We start from the raw sequence: 22,473 nt of genomic DNA on the forward strand, positions 1-22,473 counted from the left end.
TTAGAAAAGAGCTTTAAATGGGGTGGGGGTGAGAGGGGAGGGGGAGAAATACCCAGACTCATTAAGCAGACATGCATTTACAAGGAAAGTCTGAAAATCAAAACAGAAGCTAAGAGGCAGATCAAAAACTGCCAACATCTTTTAGATCTTATTTCCATTTGCTTTAAATAGCACAGGGTGTGCTTAGAGTAACTTGTTTTTAAAAAGAAGAGAAGAGAGTTTTATTTGCCCAGACTATACAACTCCTGGGCAGGATCAGCAAGAACAGTTTGCTACACTTATTTTCTTTTTCCTGAGATGGCACAAATTTATTTTTGGCCAACTATGAATAACATTTACTTCTATCACTGTATGCACAAAATACTGACTTATGCTGTATGTGTAATATGCATAGGGAGAGCAATGCCCTTTTCCATTGGTCTGTGAATAAAGCAAAGAGAGGGAAGAAGTGGGAACAAGCATAGCAGCTCTACTCGCATTGTCTGCCTGAAATGGTGAACTTTTTGTACTCATGGAGGCTCCCTGAACATATTAGATGCATGATTTTCCAAGGTTACCTAAGGGCTCCTCCAGATAACCTATTTACTCAGCATTCATCTTGATCTGCTTTCGCAAAATTCTCACGGAGTTTGTTCATCCTCTTATGTTTGCATGGAGGTAATAACACCAGCCTCCATCCTGATTTTTTTGTGGAGTGTTCCCCCATCTCTCCAGCATTCATTCATTCATTTCACACTTTTTAAATGCAAAAGGTCAGTTTCTTTTAAAAGGGAGAATTAGGGCAACAGACCATTTTAATCCACTTGGATTACATGAACCCAATTTTCACGGTATGCAATTGGATCCATTCTGCAAAATGCAGTCTGGAGGCACCCTAAGGGGATAGCTAAGTTCCAGTCTGTACTTTACTCCAAGAGGTGTAGATCAAGTTAGTTTGCATCAGAATTCACAAAGACTGAATTCCTCAAGCATCTCAAAGTGCCTCTGACTAGCTCCCTCCACTTTCGGCCATTATGGTTATTAACATCAAAGGATCTGCATATATCTAATTATTTTGTAAAGCCATCTAAACTGGTGGCTGCCACTTCATCTTCAGAGAGGGACTTCATGAAAGTGACCTTTGAAAATCTTTATCGAAGAATTAAATTCAAATAGGAGCAATTTGCTACTTATCTAGAGGGGAGGTGCACAATATGAATCTACACACAGAAAAACTGTACAGTTTTCCATTCTTGGTGCTGTCATTTTCCAATAGTTTCTTCTTTGCTGATTCTGGCCAGTCATGAGAACCATACACAATCCCTATACATGAGTGGAATGATCATTTTCTTAAAGGTTGGTGGATAAGCACAAGTCATAGTTTTTTTGCTGCTTAATCCCAGTCTTCTGTGAAAAAGCAGAAGGCTAGGAGCTGACAGAAGGAAAGAGAAGTATCTTACCACTTACCTAAATCAGTGTAATCTAGCAAAAGTTAATTGTGATTATCATAAGCAATTTTACGTGTTCACATTTGGGTTTTTTATTATTTCAATGGAGCATATGATCAATTCACTTTTACCAGCAGTGGTATGTGAATCACTGTGTCCACATCACTCTGAGAATGCAGAAAAAGAATAACTATATGGCAATGGGAAATATTATATAGGAAGAAGCAATACATTTTTTCCATGGAGGCATATGAGAACAAATTGGCTCCTTGCTACATTGGAAGTTTAAGTGCTGTGGATCTTACCTTGACAAAGGGAGATTGGATTTGATAACCTTTCTGGTCCTTCCAAGTATTATGGTTTTGTGGTTCAGTGAAACAATGATCACATAATTGCAAATGATTTAGATTTTGTAAAAAAACTCAGCAATGAAGGCTAGATAATTTCATTCTTTGTCTTTCATACCATTAAACACCAATGGAAAATTTCTCAGCTGAAGCATTAAAAATATAGAAAAACATGGCATTGCAGTTCAGATTATCCCAGAGCTGAAATAATGATGACATTTCATAGAGGCAAGCAGCTGAGATGGGGAGATGTTATAATCTGTAGGATGGCTGAAAGCCTCTAAGAGCATAGCTGTCAACTTTTCCCTTTTCTTGTGAGGAATCCTATTCAGAATAAGGGAATTTTCCTTAAAAAGGGGAAAATGTTGGCATCTATGTCTAAGAGCCAAGTCTCAGGCTTGGTGACACATTGCATTGAACCCAGGTGAAAAATATCTGGCTCTATTTGTATAGCTCAGCCATATTGTGTACACAGGTATACAGATTGTACGCTTGTTGGAAACAGTGTAAAAATCCCTTAGTAGCAGCAGGATCCTATGATAAAGTTCTCTGCATGTATAGAGCTATGCAGCAGAAACATACATTCACAAATCCTTGTATTTGTGAAAATTTTTACTCCATATGTAAATATTTCGGAGTTTCTGGCATTCCTTCTTTTGTACTGGTCACTTCAAATCTGAAATTTCACAAACAGGTCAAATGTTGCATAATAAATAGATTATCTTTTCGCTTTACCTTGAGTGTTTTATTAGCAAAAAATAAAATTAAGGCAGCATGTTCTTTTCTTTTTTAAAACATGTCTTTTCTCACTAACTAGAGTGGCTACTGCAATTTTGCCTTGAGTCAATATGAGTAGATCTGGTGTGAAACCCAGGGAAAGGCTGAGGCTCAGAAGCAGAGCTTTGTAGCAGAAGGACTCCAGTTCAGTCTCTGCCATCAAAAGATAAAAAGAGCTGGCAGCAAGTGATGGAAAAGGCCTCCTGAGAACCACTGGTAGTCAGATTAAATACTGCACTAGATTGTCAGGCGACCAGGCATAAGGCAGCTTCCTGTGGTCCTTGATTTGAATACCCTGGTGCAGGAGGAAGCAGAATCATTGGAGGCATCAAGAAGTAGAATGTGTTGTCGGGTCACATTTATCAAGCAGTAAGGAAAAGGAGGCAGGGAAGTGGGGGATCTGCTAATATTTGCCTCTCCCTTTCTACCCTGCCCCATTCATTCACTACCACCCAACCTTTCATGAGCAGAACCAACCTACCTTGCCTATTACCATCAATGGGTGCTCAATTTGGTTTAAGGCAGTCCCCCCCCTTCCATTTTTCATTCCCAGTCATTCACTCCTGTGCGAGTCTGATGGCTCAATTAAACCCACTTCTATTCAATGTGGTTGCATGGGTTTTCCTGTTCAAAATGAAGTCAGCTTGACTTGGTCCATTTCCCTCTTTCTTCTCCAAAGTCTGTATCTGTCTTTAATCTCTATTGTTTTCCGTTATTGAAGTTTCAAATCCTGAACATGGTACAGCATTCTACTGTATTTTTCTCCCCCTGATCCCTGCCCACTTACGACAGTCTATGAAACAATTAGTAAAATGGTAAAGAAATGAGCTGCAGTGTGTCCAGAGATGGAGAGAAATCCAAACAGCATCATAATGTTCTTTTATTTTGGGCGCTGAGGGCAAAAGAGGAAAAAAGAAAGAAATCCAGCTCTTCAAAACAAGACTTCAGATATGTCTGAACTCTGAAGATTTCCTTAGAGATGGTGTCAGTGTTGATGATAAATGGTTGTACTACTTTCAGTACTGTTACTGAAGACACACAGCCAGATAAACTGCTTGTTTCCGTAACCAAGACTCCTTGTTCTGTATAAATTCCTTGGGGAGATTTAACATTGGGAAAAGGTTCCTGAGCAACAGCTCCAGTCTGCTGACCGTGTGTGTTTCCCCCCCTTAAAAAATAATAATAATACTAGTGCTTCTTATGCTTTGACTAAAAGTCTCTAGTCTGCTACCAAAAGTAATTGTCACCTGTGTGTGGTGAGACATCTGTTGTGCACTAATCATTTCCATCTGCCCTGGGAACATGTTGAAGGATTAGGGTATAAATCCCTTAAATCAGGCATCCCCAAACTTGGCCCTGCAGCTATTTTGGGACTACAACTCCCATCATCCCTAGCTAACAGGACCAGTGGTCAGGGATGATGGGAATTGTAGTTCCAAAACAGCTGGAGAGCCAAGTTTGGGGATGCCTGCCTTAAAAAAAAGAATGAATGATGAAAGGATTGACTTTCCACCCCCACCCTGCTTAGGTGGCGAGCCGATTTGGGCTCGCCGGCAGAGGCTGATGGACCCTGATAGATTCCGCCAAGCCTTGCGGGACCTTGCTCCCCCTGGCGACTCATTGACTGAGCTTGTTGAGGGCTGGAATACCCAGCTCCTGGCAGCTATCGATGAGATCGCACCTAAGCGCCCTCTGCGACCCCGCAGAAACCGGGCTCCCTGGTTTACCGAGGAGCTCCGGAAAATGAAGCGGGACCTCAGACGGCAAGAGCGAGTATGGCGGGGTGCCCGTGACGGAGCCTCAAGAACATCTTATAGGGCTTTTATGAAAACACACGAGATGGCGGTGAAGGCTGCTAAGAAGTCATACTTCTCGGCCTCCATTGCATCCGCTAGCTCTCGCCCAGCTCAATTATTTAGTATAATCAGGTCTTTAACATCCCTTGAGGGACAGCCAAATTTAAATAACAATTTGACACACAGCTGTGAGACATTTGCGAGCTTTTTTGCGGAGAAGGTCTTGTTGCTCCGCCATGACCTCCCTGCCAATTTGGATACAATAAAGGAACTGGAGGCCTCTCGACTGTCCTCGGGTCCAGTATTGGACCACTTCGACCGGATATCCCCAGCCGATGTGGAGAGACTCCTCCGAGCTGGAAAACCCACCACCTGTCCTCTCGACCCGTGCCCGTCCTGGCTGATTAGAGCGTGTCCAGACGAGGTGCGGGCCCACCTGGGGGATATCATCAATTTTTCCCTTGGTACGGGGACATTCCCTGGGGAACTGAAGGAGGCAGTGGTGCGCCCGCTCTTAAAGAAAACATCATTAGATCCTTTTAGATCTATCCAATTACCGCCCGGTTTCGAATCTTCTGTTCCTGGGTAAGGTGATTGAGAGAGTGGTTGCTGAACAGCTTGGTGGGTTTCTGGATGAAACATCGGCTCTGGATCCATTCCAATCCGGCTTCCACGCTGGTCATGGGACCAAGACAGCTCTGGTCGCTCTAACAGATGATCTCCGCAGGCAGCGGGATCGAGGCAGGTCGGGGTTGCTGATTCTTCTAGACCTGTCAGCAGACTTTGACATGGTCAATCACGAACTCCTGGACCACCGCCTTGCCGACGTGGGGATCCAGGGCACAGTCCTTCAATAGCTGCGCTCGTTTCTCTCTGGTCGGGGACAGAGGGTGGCGCTTGGGGGGGAATTGTCATCGCGCCACTCCTTGGTGTGTGGAGTACCTCAGGGTGCGATACTCTCCCCGATGCTTTTCAACATCTTTATGCACCCCCTCGCCCAGCTTGTTCGGAGTTTTGGGCTGGGTTGCCATCAGTATGCTGATGACACCCAACTCTATCTGTTGATGGATGACCATCCTGACTCGGCCCCAGACACACTGACCAGATGTTTGGAAGCTGTGGCTGGATGGTTACCTGGGAGCCGGTTGAAGCTAAATCCTTCGAAGAAAGAGGTCCTGTGGCTGGGACGGGGCAATATGGGATTGGGGGGGCAACTCCCATCTCTTGAGGGGGCGCAATTAGTGCCAGCACCGTCCGTTAAGAGTTTGGGTGTAATCTTCGACACCTCCCTTTCCATGGAGGCGCAGATTGCAGCTATAACAAAGGCGGCATTTTTCCATCTCCGCCAAGCTAAGCAGTTGGCTCCTTACCTCTCTCGCCCTGACCTAGCCACTGTGATCCACGCGACGGTCACCTCCAGACTGGATTATTGTAACTCGCTCTACGTGGGGTTGCCCTTGAGACTGACCCAGAAACTCCAGCGGGTGCAGAATGCTGCAGCGAGACTCCTTACGAGGTCTTCGCTGCGAGATCACATTCACCCGGTGCTATACCAGCTGCACTGGCTCCCGGTGGAGTACAGGATCAGGTTTAAGGTGCTGGTTTTAACCTTTAAAGCCCTATACGGCCTAGGACCCTCGTACCTACAGGACCGGCTCTCCTGGTATGCCCCACAGAGAAACTTACGGTCTTCAAATAAAAACATCTTGAAGGTCCCAGGCCACAGAGAAGTTAGGCTGGCCTCAACTAGAGCCAGGGCTTTTTCGGCTGTGGCTCCGATCTGGTGGAACACTCTGTCACAAGAAACCAGGGCCCTGCGGGACTTGACATCTTTCCGCAGGGCCTGCAAAGACAGAGCTGTTCCACCAGGCCTTTGGCCAGGGCACAGCCTGACACCCTCCCTCAGCAATCTTCGTGGAGCTCTGGCCCAATGGTTGCCAGTGGCTTGAATTAATTAATTTTATAATGAATGATTTTAGAGTGTTGTTTATGCTGTACTTTTGTACTGTTTTATTGTTGTTAGCCACCCTGAGCCCGGCTTCGGCTGGGGAGGGTGGGATATAAATAAAATTTATTATTATTATTATTATTATTATTATTATTATTATTATTATTATTATTATTAAAGATTGAGCAGTATCCAGCTCAAGAGTGTGTTCTTCTGTTCATGAGCCAGATAGCTCAGTTGGTTACAGCGTGGTGCTGATAATGCCAAGGTTGCATGGGATAACCCAAGCATTGCAAGTTGCGCATCGAGGTCCCCAAGCCACCCCCAAATAACTCACACATCACACATAATTTTTGTTTAAGGTTTTTGGCATGATTTTGGCCATAACTTTATTTAAATACACACACGTGAGTGGTTGCTTAGGCATTGGTTACGACTATCTGTCCTTGCCCAGGGACAGAACTGACTTCCGGATTCCAGTGGAAGCCAGTCAGGGAAACAATATTGGGGAGAAATGAAGCTGGGCACCAGTCCCTCACTTCTCACCCTCATGCTCCTGAAGGCATGCACGGCCCAAGTCCGATGCCAGGGGCAAGGACGAAAAGAATGGCAAGCCCCTGGATTCCTTTAACGGAATTGCCTTTCCGCACCACCATTGGAGGGGTAGGCACTTACTCCTCCACCAACCAATTTAACCAATGCCTAACCGCCAACCTTACAAGTTGTGACGATTTGCTACGCAGTAGGCAAAACCAAATGGCACCAGCCAATCAGCCAAATGGACAAAATTCCTACCATGCCCCTGCCTCAAAAGCAGACGACCCCATGACAGGCATAGCAAGGTCAAGTGAACAACCCCCCCCCCCCAATTCAGGGAGGGTGGGCGGGTGATCTGGTGCAAGCAGCCAAGAGGACGCCCTATGCTGGGCGTCCAGTATTTAAAACTTCTGACCCCTCCTCCAAATTGGCAACACACAAATCTCCCCAGAGACCCAATTTAACCCAATCCTGCCTGGGTCTCTTCAAACATCCGCCTGGCAACAGTGGGGGTGGCCTGTAAGCCCCTACCGCAACACGTGCTCTCTATTAGTGAGGACATGCTTAGTTGGACAAGATGACCCTCAGGATCCCTTCCAACTCTACAATTCTATTATTTATATCTTGCTTACATGCTTCTCATAGGCATCTGGTCTCTCTACTGTGAGAACAGGATGCTGTTCTAGATGGATCATTGGTCTAGATGGATCATTGGTCTAGATGGGTCATTGGTCTGATCTAGCAGAGCTCTTCTTATTATGTTCTCAAGGTGGAATCGCCTGGCAACCATTCATTTATTACAGTTTTAGCCCGCCTCTCCTCCAAGGAGGTGATGTCCACGGTTCTTCCCCTCCCCATTTTATCCTTGAAACAACCAGGGCTTTTTTTCCCCCCAGCCAGAGATTTGAACCTTATTCCCAAAATTGGGAATTATAGGGACAGAACTACTTAAATTGAAAATAAATTTATTTATGCATGTATGCTACTACAGCAGGAAGAATGCTACTCACCCCAAAATGGAAAAAAGCAGAAGTTCCAGCAAAGGAAGAATGGTTACAAAAACTTATGGAATATGCAGAAATGGTGAAATTTACCGGAAGAATAAGAAATGAAGATAACAAACTTTTTATAAAGGAATAGAAATGGTTTATTGAATATTTACAAATAAATTGCAAACAGATAAAAACCATTGGCAGGGTTATTGTAATAACCTGCAGTTCATAAGAGTATATATTAAGGAAGATGAATAAATGAGCAAATTAGGTTAATTTGGTTATACAGAAGATATTAAAAACAAATTTAAGGAGCCACAGAAAGAGGGGGAAGGAAGTCACATTTTGAAATGTAAAAATGATTGTAAAAATGGAATGTATAAAATGAGTGAAATGTATAAACTTGAAAAGTATAAATAAAATAATTCCAAAAAATCACACATACACAAACACAAAAAAACAGAGCCACCGACAGACAGGGCTTGGCAGGAAGTCAAGGTTTGAAATGTTAAATTAATAAGGAAATCAGCCCTGAATGCTCATTGGAAGGACAGATCGTGAAGCTGACACTCCAATACTTTGGCCACCTCATGAGAAGATAAGACTCCCTGGAAAAGACCCTGATGTTGGGAAAGATAGAGGACACAAGGAGAAGGGGACGATGGAGGACGAGATGGTTGGACATTGTTCTCGAAGCTACCAGCATGAGTTTGACCAGACTGTGGGAGGCAGTGGAAGACAGGAGTGCCTGGCGTGCTCTGGTCCATGGGGTCACAAAGAGTTGGACATGACTAAACAACTAAACAACAACAACAACAACAACAACAACAAAGTCTAATCTGTCCATGAACATTGTGGTGGCTGATGTGGGTGCCTTTCGCTGAGAGACAAAAGAACAGAATAGGTTTTGATATGGTGTGGTAGATAGAGTTTTGCCATTAAATATATGTGTGTTCACCTCCTTACTCTATCCTGCACCATGGGACTGTTGTCAGGATGCACTGAGGTACCACTGGAAAACACAGGACATATAGATCTAGGAGTAAAAGGACCCTTTGGATTTCTATTCCATTGTGTTTTCTAACCATTTCAAAGAACTCATATGCAATTTGCAGGCCATTTACGATTGATGTGAAGTTTAATTATGATTTAAGTACTAATTAAGCAAAAAGTAAATTGAGCTCAGTTTCCCTGGCAACAAGTCAGCAGTTATAAAGGTATCACATCAGGAGGTGTCTTCTGTAGTTTATTGTCACTTTTCTTCTTTTTAAGATTCAAAGATGCGAATGACTTCTCTCCACCACCCCACAGTGCTAGGTAAAAAAACCCGGCTGCTTGCTATTAATTTGGCACAACAGCAAGGTTAGATGTGTGGTTGATTTCTATAACAGATTGGGCAAATAAAATAGGAGCGAAAGAGCAGGTCCTCACAATGCTGTTGTAGCCTCAACAGACAAAGCCTCTGTCTTAGAATTATGTGAAAGTAATTGCTTTAATCAAAAGAAGTTGAAACAAATAGAATATGATGGCTTGTAAATTGGTTCCAGCTGGAACACAAAGATCTTTGAGCCCTGAATCCCACTGATCTAGTTTGAAAGGGATAGGAACCCTGTAATAAAAGTGCAGCTGGCGCTTCATCAGATGCTTAGAAGTTGTTGCCTTCTAAAACAGTGGAGGAAGAAAAACAGAAGGAAAGTCCTCCAGTCGTAAGACAACACTATTGTAAATGTGTTCTTGTTCTTCTCTCTCTCTCCTCCTGCCCCCAACTGAATAGGCTAGGCTTCATTCAAGGTTTGGACTTCCTGACAATGGCCCGGAGTAGGCATAATACAAAGCTATGGTTGGTTTTTAAACAACTGCTGAATGTTGCATCTGAAGACATAAACCATACTTAATGACTGAGATGCTTTTGTAAAACAATGGTGTTCATTAAACATAAGGGTTGCCATATTTGAAAAAGTGAAAATCCAGAAACGAAAGTGTTCCGCTTTGGCAAAATTGCAAAAAAATAAATAAATAAATCAGATATTTTGAAGGAAAATCTCCAAAAACAACACTGCCAACACGGGTTGCAGATTTACCCAAGTATTATAGTGATTTCCACCTGGACACTGCTTCTGTCTGCAGTATTCTGGCTATTAAACATTCAGATGTGAATCTGAACTGAGCAAACCATGGTGGGATCACATGTTTGGGGTGTTAACCAAGGTTCAGTTGACAAATCAACATTAGGAATAACCATGGCTAAGCATACTGAGCCACAGTGTTGGCTCGGCAATGCAGGGAGCACTCACTATACCTGATCCTATGCTTCATTCAAAATGAGGATGCTGTGGTGAGACCAATACAAGGATCTGGCAAAGTCTAACAAGGCTTTGTTGGGCTGCAAACATTGCCACAATTCCATTTGATATTACAGACTGATTATCTACAATGAAAGTCACCTTGAGAGGGTTTGTCCCGAAAAGGTAACCTACAATTATTTTAAATAAATTAAGAACCTAAAACAAACGAATGTGTGTTCATTCTTGCATTCATTGCTGTCAGTCACATCCCTCCGTCTTCTGTAAAGTGGGGGTAGAATGGTAGTTTACCTAACAGGGTGAACTCGGAACCTTTTCCTTGGGCAAAACATGAGAATTTCAAAGAAGCCACAGAACTTTCATTACAACTGGGGAAATTTCTCAAAGGGGAGAGTGTGCAGTTTCCTCAGGTGAATTTCAAAGTAAGATAACTGAAGAATTCTGAGGGAAGGCAAAATAGTTTAGATAAGCCCAGCAAAAGCACCCAGGGGAGTTTTTCTCCATGCCTAGTATGAATTATTCAAAAATGTGTGTGTGTGTGTGTTCATAGTGAATTATTACCATTTTCAGTGGTGTGACAGATACACATACTGATTTTTTTTTCACCCTTTGTTTTGTTGTCTCCTCATTGGAGACACTAACATTTCTGCTGTTCTCCTCCGCCTTCATTTTAGACTAGAAAATGACAAGCAATTGGAAGTATATGGTCACTGTATGCCTGCATGAAAATCTGCCAGCATTTTGTCTATGACCATTTAGTTCTGATTTAGAATTCACATCCATGCTGTAAAAAAACTGTGTGGATCATGAAAGATTACATCAATGCCACCAGCGACCGCAATGAAGAAGCAGAACAGGAACACTGGGAATTGTGATGATGTATTGTAATGACACTGCATTATTTCCTGGTAAAACCATTAACCCATGTCGCTACTCTAAGTCCTTTTAAATTAATGACAAACACTTTAAACTCTCAGGGAGTCTTCAAAGAACTGACAGCACAAAGAAGTCAAAGCCAAACCCACTTATGCCGCCCAGCAAGGTTTAGTTTCCATTAAAAATAAAATAAATAAAATTTCTCGGCAACCGTTTGCCCGACATTTAAATGTGAGAAAGCCCAATTCAACCTACTGGGTTTTGCTTTGGCATAATTGCACATAGGATTCTACTGTTCATTGAGAAGTGCATACAACAACTCAATACAGCCAGGAATGTTGAATGAATGTCAAGTGTGTTTTGCAAGGTATTCTTCTTTATGTGTACGCAGTGCGTCTTCTCGCTTATGGCTTTATTACCACTGCATTTTTATCCATGTGTAAAACACACTTTGTACTCCCTTTTTGGTGACAGCACATAATTGGCAGACTTACAAAAATGTGATGCTTTGAATACTGGCAGGTACCAAGAAAGAAAGAGGGAGGGAAGGAGGGAGGGAGGGAGGGAGGGAGAAGCCAGCTCCTGTTTCTGTGTTCTGTGCTGTGTACCAATCCTAAGGAGTTGCTCCAATCCTAAGGAGTTGCTCCAATCCTCCTCTGCCATCTCAAGAAAGGTTAGTGTGAAAACACGGTGAACCTGGCCATATCCCAGTGGATATGGCTGCACATTTAACAACAGCTACAAGCACAATTGGCTCTGGGCTTTGTGATGTACAACCCAGTTTATATTAACCTTATCAATCAAAGAATGATCATGCATTCTAGAAAAAATAACTAGGCAAAAGAATGTAAGTGTCTATTGATGGATGGTGAATCTCCACTCTTACTCCCCACTTTGGAAGAAGACACCCTAGACCTAAGGCAGAGAGGGTAGAGATATAGGTTCAGTTGGGAGGTGTTGGATAAATATGAAGTAAATTAGGTTGCAAGTGCTCTTGGGGAAAACTGATAGACTCATGGAATTGTAGAGACTTGGTTGAAACGTGGTGCTGATAATGCTAAGGTTGCAGATTTGATCCCCATATGAGACAGCTGCATTGCAGGGAGTTGGACTAAATGATACTCAAGTTCCCTTCCAAATCTGCAATTATATGGTTCTATGGCCCCAAGGGTCATCCAGGCCAACTCAATTAGCTCCCATCAGCTTCTTCCCCACCCCACCCTGTTGCATAATCCAAAGGCCTGGTACAAAATTGGATTCCCCTTCAAACAATTCCACTCCCAACTTAATATAAAGACACACACACACACACAGAGAGAGAGAGAGAGAGAGAGAGAGAGAGAGAGGAAGAATATGGAAACAGTGGCATCTCTGCCTGCTTGTAGAAGTTTGTGTGCTACAACTGTGGTCTGCTTATATATTAGTAAACAAAACACCTACTAGGGTGATACTCTAAGGCCGGTTAGAGATTGTCACTGTTTGGGATAGGGATTCATTCACATACCAGAAAAGTGAAATTAGGCAATGGGCATATTGATTTGCTGCTCTTGTCCAACAAACTTTTTTCTCCTCCTAAAAAACCCAGACCTTTTGTGATAAGTGATGAGAAAAATGTATTAGAAATTTGTTTGACCTGATAGTCAATCATAATAAGTCAATCAGGATGGATGCTCATTAACTAGATCATGTTCAAGGCATCTAAGTCTACAATCCTGTCTCATCCAAAGGAAATGCAGTCCTCTAGCGCTAACATTAGATGCTTCTTCCTGCTTGGAAAAGTGGAAATATCTGTGTCCAATAGAGGGCTGGGGAACATGTGGGCCTTCTGATTTTGTCAGTTCCCAGAAGTTCCAACCCACATGGTCAGGCTCATTGGAGCCATAGTCCTGCAGTAGTAGGGTTGCCACATGTCCAGAATTTCTCAGACATAGCCAGTATTCTCAACAGCATCCTGGCAGAAATGACTGAAATGTCTGCAGAAAATCTGGCAGCCCGTGTGGGTTGGTGATCTCGCAAAACAAGCTCAACAATTTGGGGCAAAACAAAAGTTCAACAACTTTTTGAAATACGGCAACCCTACATGGCACTCCTGTCTAATTATTATCAACCAAATTTCCTCAGAGGAAAACCAAGACAAGATCCTTAACGAGTCTGAAGTTTGCTAACACCAGCTCCTAAGATTTGTGGAAACTGGATGCAATTTCATTGGCTGAGGGTGAAAGAGGATAGAAAGTTATAAAAGAGCTCCCAGCAACCAATCCTGTCACTTGGGGACTCTGTGAACAATCCTATGCTGTTGTCTTGTTTTCATGTCACAGGATATATAGATGAAGCTTGCTTGGCTCAAAGGGGAATGCAGGATGTTCTTAATCTTGGAATTGTCAAATTTCTTCACCTACAAAACATTTAAAAGTCCCTTGCAAATCGTGCTGTTTATTGTTTTGATACAGTTAGTATTGGGGAGGAAAGGGAAAACGTCAGAGTGAGAGTGTGTTTCTGTCAGAGAAATGCTTATTTCATCTCTTCTTGTTTTGACATGTGCCTGTGGGAAGGCTATTGCATGCTATCTGACTGTTATCAAAGGTCTAATGCTTGGCTTATCCTGTCTTGCAGTTACACCCATATGGTGGGGAAGGAGGAGAGGGGAAAAGCAAAGACAGAATAGCAACCCTTCTTCCTTCTCTGGTTACTAAAAATGAACCACCACTTTCCTCCTTTCAGTGGCCAATTAAGGCTGCAGTCCACATTCACTGGAGAGAAAAACCCCTTTGAACTCAATAGGACTTAGCTCTGAACCGACACAGATATGATGGCATTGTTAGACTGCAAATACTATGCATACTTACTTGAGGGTCAGTACCATTGAGCACAGTGGGACGTACATGTAAGCAAACACACTTAGCTTGTGCTATAAGTTATGTTGCAATAACATAACTGTTACAGTTGTACTTATTTCAGTTGCTAGAAATTGATTGTTTATTGTAGCATCACCTACACTTTAGAACTCCTTGCCTGTTGACATCAGGCATAAAATTTAGAAGACCAAGCCTACATAATATTTTATTGTGCCTAGCTGTAACTCTTAATTTTTATGTGAATTCTTTCCATTAAACAAAATAATATGAGGGGAAGCTACTGTAATTGTGCATTATTATTTCTTTTCCATCCCATCTTTTCCCTTTCTTGATTTTCTATTAACACCCCCCCCCCTCTCGCCTTCTCTTCTTTATTGGGTTTTAGGGGCAGGTTATGCAAAATGAGAGTTTACATTGCATTACTTTTGCTGATAGAATCCATGTATTAAAAACACTGTATATGCTAATTTGATGTTTAATTGGATATAGGTATATAGACGAGTCAATATTTATTGGATCTTGGGGTGCTTTCCATGAAAGATTCATGGAAATATCTTCAAAATATCTGCTTTGTTTTCTGGTGGCATTGCGGCGGGTTGACAAGCATAACATGCACTCCACATTAAAAAATGATGGAGGCGAGAGGACGGGAGGGTAAGGAATGAAGTGTGCAAGCAAAAAAGAAGTCCTTTGCCCCAGGTTCTCTTGCTCAGTATACTTGCGGTGCACTTGTTCTGTCCAACCATGCTTCTGTTTATAATGAGTCAGTCCTCTTGACTCATGTGACAGAGTGTTTGCCCCTCCACTCTGTATTATCCTTTCCCGATGAAATATGATCATAAATAGAAATGCCATAACCTGCCTGCAGTAAAGTCAGGCTGACATTCACTGCAAGTGTAGTACTAGCTAACACCTTTAAGATGGCCAGTGGCGTTATCTGCCCTTCATTCATTTCGCTCTGCCACTATATTTCTAGAGTGCACTGTCACAGAACAACCCACTGAACCTCTCTTGAGCCTTTTAGACAGGCTGCAGAAATAACCAGAATGTTTTCTCCTTCCTCTAAAGTGATCCCAGTAGTTACCTGAATTAAATGCCGTGTTTACAGTAAAATGTTCCCCAGCAGCTTATTTTTGAACTTAAAGTTGTTGCTTTAGGTATGAGTTCTCCTCCTGCTTTAAAGGTTTACCTTGTCTCCTTGTCTTACAGTAATGTATCATGAAAAATGCAAAGGCTCCTGGGATGTGTATGGTACTTAGGTCTTTATGAGAATCAAATCTGTATTACGTTATGCTCCCGGATCCAACGGGGAGTGCTTTCTCCCCAGTGCGAGGCAATTTTTGCAGCCATCTCTTAGTGAAATCTACTTGTTTTCAAGAATGTGTCCACGTCCAATGCTTGCTGAGGCCCAGTTTCAAATTTCACACACACCAATCTGGAGGAGAAAACAATTTATGTCCATGTATTTCCCTGCATGTTTAATAGAGGTGATTTCAGTCAGGGAATCCTTGCAGGAGCAAGGGATTAGAGCTGCCTCCAGACGTCATGATCCTGATCCAATTCCCCTTCCCTCTCCACATGTCTGCTTTCTGAAACAGGCCATTTTGTTGCCAGAGTCACCACCCACCAACCCAGCCCGTTCCACACACAGAAGTCTTCTTGACCTGTAGCTGAATCCTACCTCAATGCTACGATGGGACTGTCAGCATCACCCTTGAGCCAGTGCCACGAACTGGACTCATCCATTTCAGCCTGACTGGGCTAGGCGAGCTGGGTAGCACTTCCAGAGACCACCTTCTGCACAGGAACAGGTCAAAATGCTGTGGACTCACAGCTTAGAGTTGTGAGCACCGGATTCACTTCCACAAGAAGACAGTCATCGCACAGCAGAGTATAGCAGAGTATAGCAGAGCATATAAAACACTCGGAGAGCAGCTCTGTAGAATATCTTCTTTTATTCTATCTACAACTATATACACAACTATATACAGAGCTTAATGAGGTCTAAACTAAAAAACTGAACTGCACTGAGTGTCTGCAGCTGCTCTTAGCAGCAACCTTATCTATACACACAATCTCTAACACTCAGTCTCTCTCTCTCCGACACACTGACTGACACTGATGTGGTGCTGGAACAGAATAAGTAGAGAGCAGAACACTGCCCCTCCTCTCTGGAAAATCACCAGACTCATCAGCAGATTCTTGGATATGGGAGGGGTGAAATCTCCTCAGGGACAATATCCTCCACCACAACTGACGGTAATAGGTAATCCTGGCATCAGGCTTCAGGCTTCAGCATAATCATGCATCTGCTGATGGCCCCAAAGCTCACTGACTGGCCCACCCCTGCTCCAGTTGTCAGTCACTTTCCTATTGACACCACACACGCACACATGAACACACACTGTCGGGCTTCAGTGAGTCCGATCCCCCTCCCTCATGTCAGGCTGCCAGTAATGAAAATGCCAGAAGCTCTTACCAACGTATTTTATTCAATATTCACAGAGAAATACACAGGATGCTGTTTCTAGGATGATGGCATTGCTCCAAGTAATATCCTCCCCTCTTTTACTCTCAGTCGCCAGCAGCTCAACCCCTTATACAGTAGCTGCGTGAGGCCCTTTGTCTATTCGCTTTCTGTTCATCCACTTTCACAGCCCTCCTAGTTCTAGGAGAAGGGGGATCGGGAATGTTTTCTAATAATAATGTGTCCACCAGTTGTCCTGACTCTTCTGCTTGCCCTTCCTCTCCTTCTATTCTCTCCCAGCTTTGTCCTTCTTCAGTCTCAGAGTCATGACCTTCTTCAAACCACCGTTGTAAATCTATACTGTCCTCCTCTACTCTGGAAGGTTCAGGAGGAGGGGCGGTGGCCTCCACCACTCCTCTGCAGTCCAGTCCCCACCCACACCTACACCTCCAGATGTGTTTTAGCAGTGACTGACATTTTTAATGTAAACTGAGCTGGTGCTTTACACCAGTCTGTGCTGGCCACCGAACAGCAGGTCAGACATTTTGTATAATCTCACATGGAAAGCAGCCACCATGAATTGGAGCCCAGCAGTGGTTCAGCTCTTACTCCACTGGACAAGGTCCCAAGCTGGTATCAGGTGGCTGCCCATCTGCAGCATAATATCAAAGAACTACTGATGTTTCATGCCAGCCTTGTCAGAGGGCTACATTTACACATGTACTGCTGTCAAGCCAGGTGTCCCACATCCTATATCTGTGTATCTCTGCCTAAGTGTATTTATAGCTATCAAAATTTGCTTTGCTGGTTTTGGCCCACTTTTCCAATCTGTTAAGGTCATCTGGAATCTTGTGAGGAAGACATGTGCAGCCAGGCGTGCGTAGAGATGCACGCACAATCACAGATGGATTGTGCCTTTTTATGCCGGATACTGTCAACTCTTAACACACTGTAAAGAGGAGAGAATTTCCCCTTTATATTTAACAAGGCTTTCAGCAGTATTCTTAGCAAAAAAAGGAAAATGTCAAATGATGGCTTCACATGGTGATTTCTCCCATGCCAAGATGAGCGTTAACAATTGGCTCATGATTTGCTCAGGATCTTTTCAAAGGGAGTGGGGAGGGACGCTAGCTTCAATACAGAGACATGTGGGTGTTGTTGTTTTCCTTTTCCTTTCTCTTGCACAAAATCATCAACAACAAAAAAATGAATTCTGGTCTTAAATTGACTGTTAGTCTCCACCTAAGGCTTATTGATTTTAGTGGGAGTACTGCACTTACGAAGGTAACAAATATATACCATTCTATGTTTCCCAACAAAGAGACAACCTTCGTTTCTGTTACTAATGACAGATGTTGGCTGTTTTCTCATTCTAAAAGAAGTCTTTGTAATGGAAGTTGCCCATATACACAGGCCAGGCTGCCAAGTTTGATAAGCTCCTCTGTTTTTCTATTGGAACTGTCATCTGAGGTTTTTTAGACAATGGAGCGAAAGATTCATCCCAGATCTCTAGCTGTAGGAAAGTATCTAAATGTTGCAGTGATGGATAGAAACAATTTCAGATCAAACTGAATTTTTTAAACAAAACAATGTTCGTTTGCAAGGGGGGGGGGATACATCTTATATCGGTTAACGGTATGGTCACTTAGGGATGTTGGAAAATTTTGTTGGAAATGGGAACAGCAATTCCCACCATTTCTATGTCCACCTGAAATCAGAAATGGAAATTGCACAAATGAAGACATATTCACTATCAACATTTCTTTAGTCTGCATATGTTATGCAAATAATTACATTATTTTCTTCCATTGAAATCAATCACATATTTAATTGCATATGTTTTGGCCACATCAGAAAGTTAGATTAATTATGCAGGTTTTAGTGGAAGCTGAACTGCAGTGGAACAGAAGAAGCACCAATGTGTAATGAACTTCCGGGCAGAAATCTCTGCCTATTTATATCTCTTTAACATCAGTCCTTCAAATAACAAATTCAGCTGGTACATGTCAATGGAATTGTCACCAAAATGGGGCTAACTAGGTTTTGGGAAGGAGCCCTAACAGCTCCTTCCCAATGCTGCTGCTGTCCTGGGAGCTGTTTCCATTAGTCCCTATCCACTGGTGGGGAAAATCAGGACACCCTGTGATCAAGTCAGAAGTCCATGATGGTTTGGGAATTTTGTGACCATCCAGGCAAAATCGGGACACTTGGAGTGTATGTCTTGACATTTCATGTTTCACCTGTCTCCCATCTATGGCAGGGGTGAGGAACCTTTTTCATCCTAAGTGCCACATGCCCTTGTGGTCTCTTCTGGGGACCATATGCTAGTGGTGGGCAGGGCCAGGGCCAAAAGCAGGGGATTCAATGGATGCAATTCTTTTTACAATCGCCTACATGTTGGGCATGGAAATATCAGTTGGTTACTTTGCACATGCCTCCGTCCAGTAATCAAGGAGCATTATAACAGCTCAAGGATATATCCCAGCCAGACAAAAGCAGGTACGGAGGAGGGTCAGTTGGGTGTCTTGGCCTTCGGAGGAGAGTCCTGAAGCCAGTTTGAGATGCCTGGAAGGCCGTATTTCCATACCGCAATCTTCAATATCAACTGAGTACATAGCTGAAATAGTACTTTACTCCAGTTTCTCATTGGTGTCCTGACAGCCCTGGAGGAAGGCTTTGGGATAGTGAAGTCTGCTTCTCTTGATTCACGAGACCCACTAGAGATTTTTCCATCACCACATCACCTAAGGTTCAGCTCTCCTACCAGCAAATTTAATTTCCCAAGATCCACATATATAATTTGCAATGAAGAAAACTAAGCTTGTCACCAGTCAAGCATTTGTGCAATAAATGCCTCTTTAAGCAACACAGGAATTGCCTGACTGCAACAGAACAGTGATTTATCTAGCCTGGTGTGTTGTCTTCCAGAATAGTCGATGCACCAACCAAACATATATAGGTCCTCAGGGAACTATGTTCCATAGAAAATGGTCTCTATCTATAGAGTGCAATGTGTGCACAGGAGCAGCCAGAACATGGAAGCACTCCATCTCCCGTTGGCAGCCAGCTCTGTTGTGATCACAAGGGCATATAAACCGCCTAATCCTTTGAGGCATTTTTAGAAACCTACTTTGAACAACTATAAATAGAAGGGAAAGACACAGGGAATTGTTTTCTGTTGTAAAATAATAATAGCGCCCGCAACTATGAGCCTCAAATTAACTAACATTTAGCTTTGGATTCACCCCATTTTGAATTGCAACACTGCATTTTATTTAAATAGCTTTAGTTTTTGCTTCTACTCTATGTCTTCTGTGAAATTTCCTCCTGCTTTTCTCATAAGTGAATGGATGCTTTTCTTGAAGCAAACCAACAATAAATAATGTGGCCCAATGCATTTTCAGGATATAAACTGTTCCTTTGTGGCTCATCAAACTAATTCTGTCACTCTTTCTGTGTAATCTTGCTAAGTGTTTCTTCTTTCCCTGACTCTGTTTGTTTGAGAAATTTATAAGCTACATTAAAAGGGCAAATGGGCCCTTGCTAGGTGTCTTTTGTTAAAAGTGAAATAAAAGATGCAAGTGAACAATTCAAACAAGATAATTATATCAGTCATCATTAAAATAATAATTTTTGCTTTTGTTCTGCTATGAGGGCCTCTAGAGATTCAGATTCCAGCCGGTCTCATTTTCATTGAATTATCTAGAAGTTTATCAGAGATCAGGGTTGCCATACATCTGGAATTTTCTGGACATATTTGGAATACTGCAGTCGGCGGCAGTGTCTGGGCAGAAATTGCCCAAAATGTCCAGGAAAATCCAGACATATGGCAACCCATGTTCAGCTGTGCCATTTTTGCCAATATTCCATAGCTCAACAACTTTGACAAAAAAAGGTCACCAATTTTTCTGTCTGGATTTTCACTGTTTGAAATACGGCAATCCTATCACAGATGCTACCATCTCTGTTACTTAAGGGGCAATCTTATGGCAATATTGACTCAGATGAACAGCTTAAGGTGCACTCTGGCTCAACTTGGCATTAAGTCCTCATCTCCATCTCAGCCGGCATAATTTGCTCATTTCTGCTGAGCCAAAGCTGGCTGAGCTGAGGCCCAAGTAAACCCCCCAAAATGGCATTCTGGTGGTGTGGCAAGACCAGAGGGAGAATTAGTTTGGATCCTAAGCCTGTTCAGTTCAGTCACATGTCTTGGCAGCCAAGCATAGAACATTGTTTTAAAGGCTTGTTTTCTCTCTGCCAGGCTTAGGCAGATCAGCAGCAGCCCAACTGCTAAAGGGTGTTTGGGTTTGGTGTAACTTTACACCAGCTTAATTTACGCTGGCTTGCTTTGTGCCAACTTCTTCTGCACTAGATTGCTCCCTTAATGACATGTTTCAGGGAAACTGCAGAATATAGAAGAAATATCACTTACCCCAGATACTTTCCAAACAGCTTGGACTACTGCAGTGTGCTCTACATGGGGCTACCTTTGAAGGTGACCCAGAAGCTACAACTAATCCAGAATGTGGCAGCTAGACTGGTGACTGGGAGTGGCCACTAAGACCATATAACACCGGTCCTGAAAGACCTACATTGGCTCCCAGTAGATTTCCAAGCACAATTCAAAGTGTTGGTGCTGACCTTTAAAATCCTAAATGGCCTTGGCCCAGTATACCTGAAGAAGCGTCTCCACCCCCATTGTTCAGCCTGGACACTGAGGTCCAGCTCTGAGGGCCTTCTGGTGGTTTCCTCACTGTGAGAAGCAAAGCTACAGGGAATCAGGAAGAGGACCTTCTTAGTCGTGGCGCCCGCCCTGTGGAATGCCTTCCCATCAGATGTCAAGGAGATAAATAACTATCTGACTTTTAGAAGACATCTGAAGGCAACACTGTTTAGGGAAGATTTTAATGTTTGATGATTTATCATGTTTTTAATATTCTGTTGGGAGCTGCCCAGAGTGGTTGGGGAAACCCAGCCAGATGGTCGGGGTATAAATAATAAATTCTTCTTCTTCTTTTTCTTCTCTTCTTCTTCTTCTTCTTCTTCTTCTTCTTCTTCTTCTAGCTGGCATCACAGTCCACCGGGCATCGAGATGGAGTTCCAAAATCTTCATTCTGCCTTATAATGAATGAGAGCACTGCTCCATCTAGTGACTCTCTGGGGTTTCAGGCAGGACATTCCCAATCTTATAGTACTAGCAGAATCTAGTCACATGCTTTTGAAAGCTCACAAGCGGAACACAAATGTAATATTATTCCCTTTCAATCTGGCACTTAAATTATGTTGCCTCTGAAATAGTAATTTCATTCATCCACTCCTGCTAATGTCTGTGGCTAGGTCTGTCCTCCTTGACTCAACCTCCTTATTTGCTATGGCACATTGTTTTCTCCATTGATTCTCCCATTTTCTTTTCGGTCACTTCAGCTTGCTTTCCCCTATTACTTTGTGATGCCAAGATCACCAATCATGTTTGCTGATTTGCATGAAGACCATTATTTTAGCTCTACACACCAGCAATGAACAAATATCTCTATCTGGTTCATTAGCAAGCAGAAATGCAAGACATCATGGCAGCCGGTGATTGACTGATTCATGTGGAAATTAATGTGACACTGTTTTTCTGCATTAGAACATTCCATTGCCATCAATTACACTGAAGTTGGGGTTCTTGCCAAATTTCCCCTCTAGGGATTGGAAAAACCAACATTGTCTCATAGTGAACACGAAGGCAAACAGAGATTTATTCACACAAGTGTGCTTTATCCACATGTACGAGTTAAGGCTATAAGTTTAGATGGCTACCACACAACTTTCCAACTGATGGTACCTTGGGGGGGGGGTGTGTCTAGTACTAGACTTTCCAACAGTGAACCATCAATGACTGACTGGTATCTGATTAACATGCTCTAAGAGCAACACAGGAACACTTTCCAGTTGGTCCAGTCCCACATTACTCTGGTAACATCTGGAGAGAAGAACTGTGTGAATTCACTCAATGGCATGCTTCCTCCTCACACCAGAGTTGTCAACCCATAATTGTCATTGTGTGTGTGCTTCTGATGGCATCTGGTTGCTCACCTAACCCACCCGTATTTTAAAAAAGGTAAAGGACCACTGGACGGTTAAGTTGAGTCTAAGGCGACTGGTA

This window comes from Podarcis bocagei, assembly GCF_964188305.1.
Source record: "Podarcis bocagei genome assembly, chromosome: 8".
Lineage (NCBI taxonomy): Eukaryota > Metazoa > Chordata > Lepidosauria > Squamata > Lacertidae > Podarcis > Podarcis bocagei.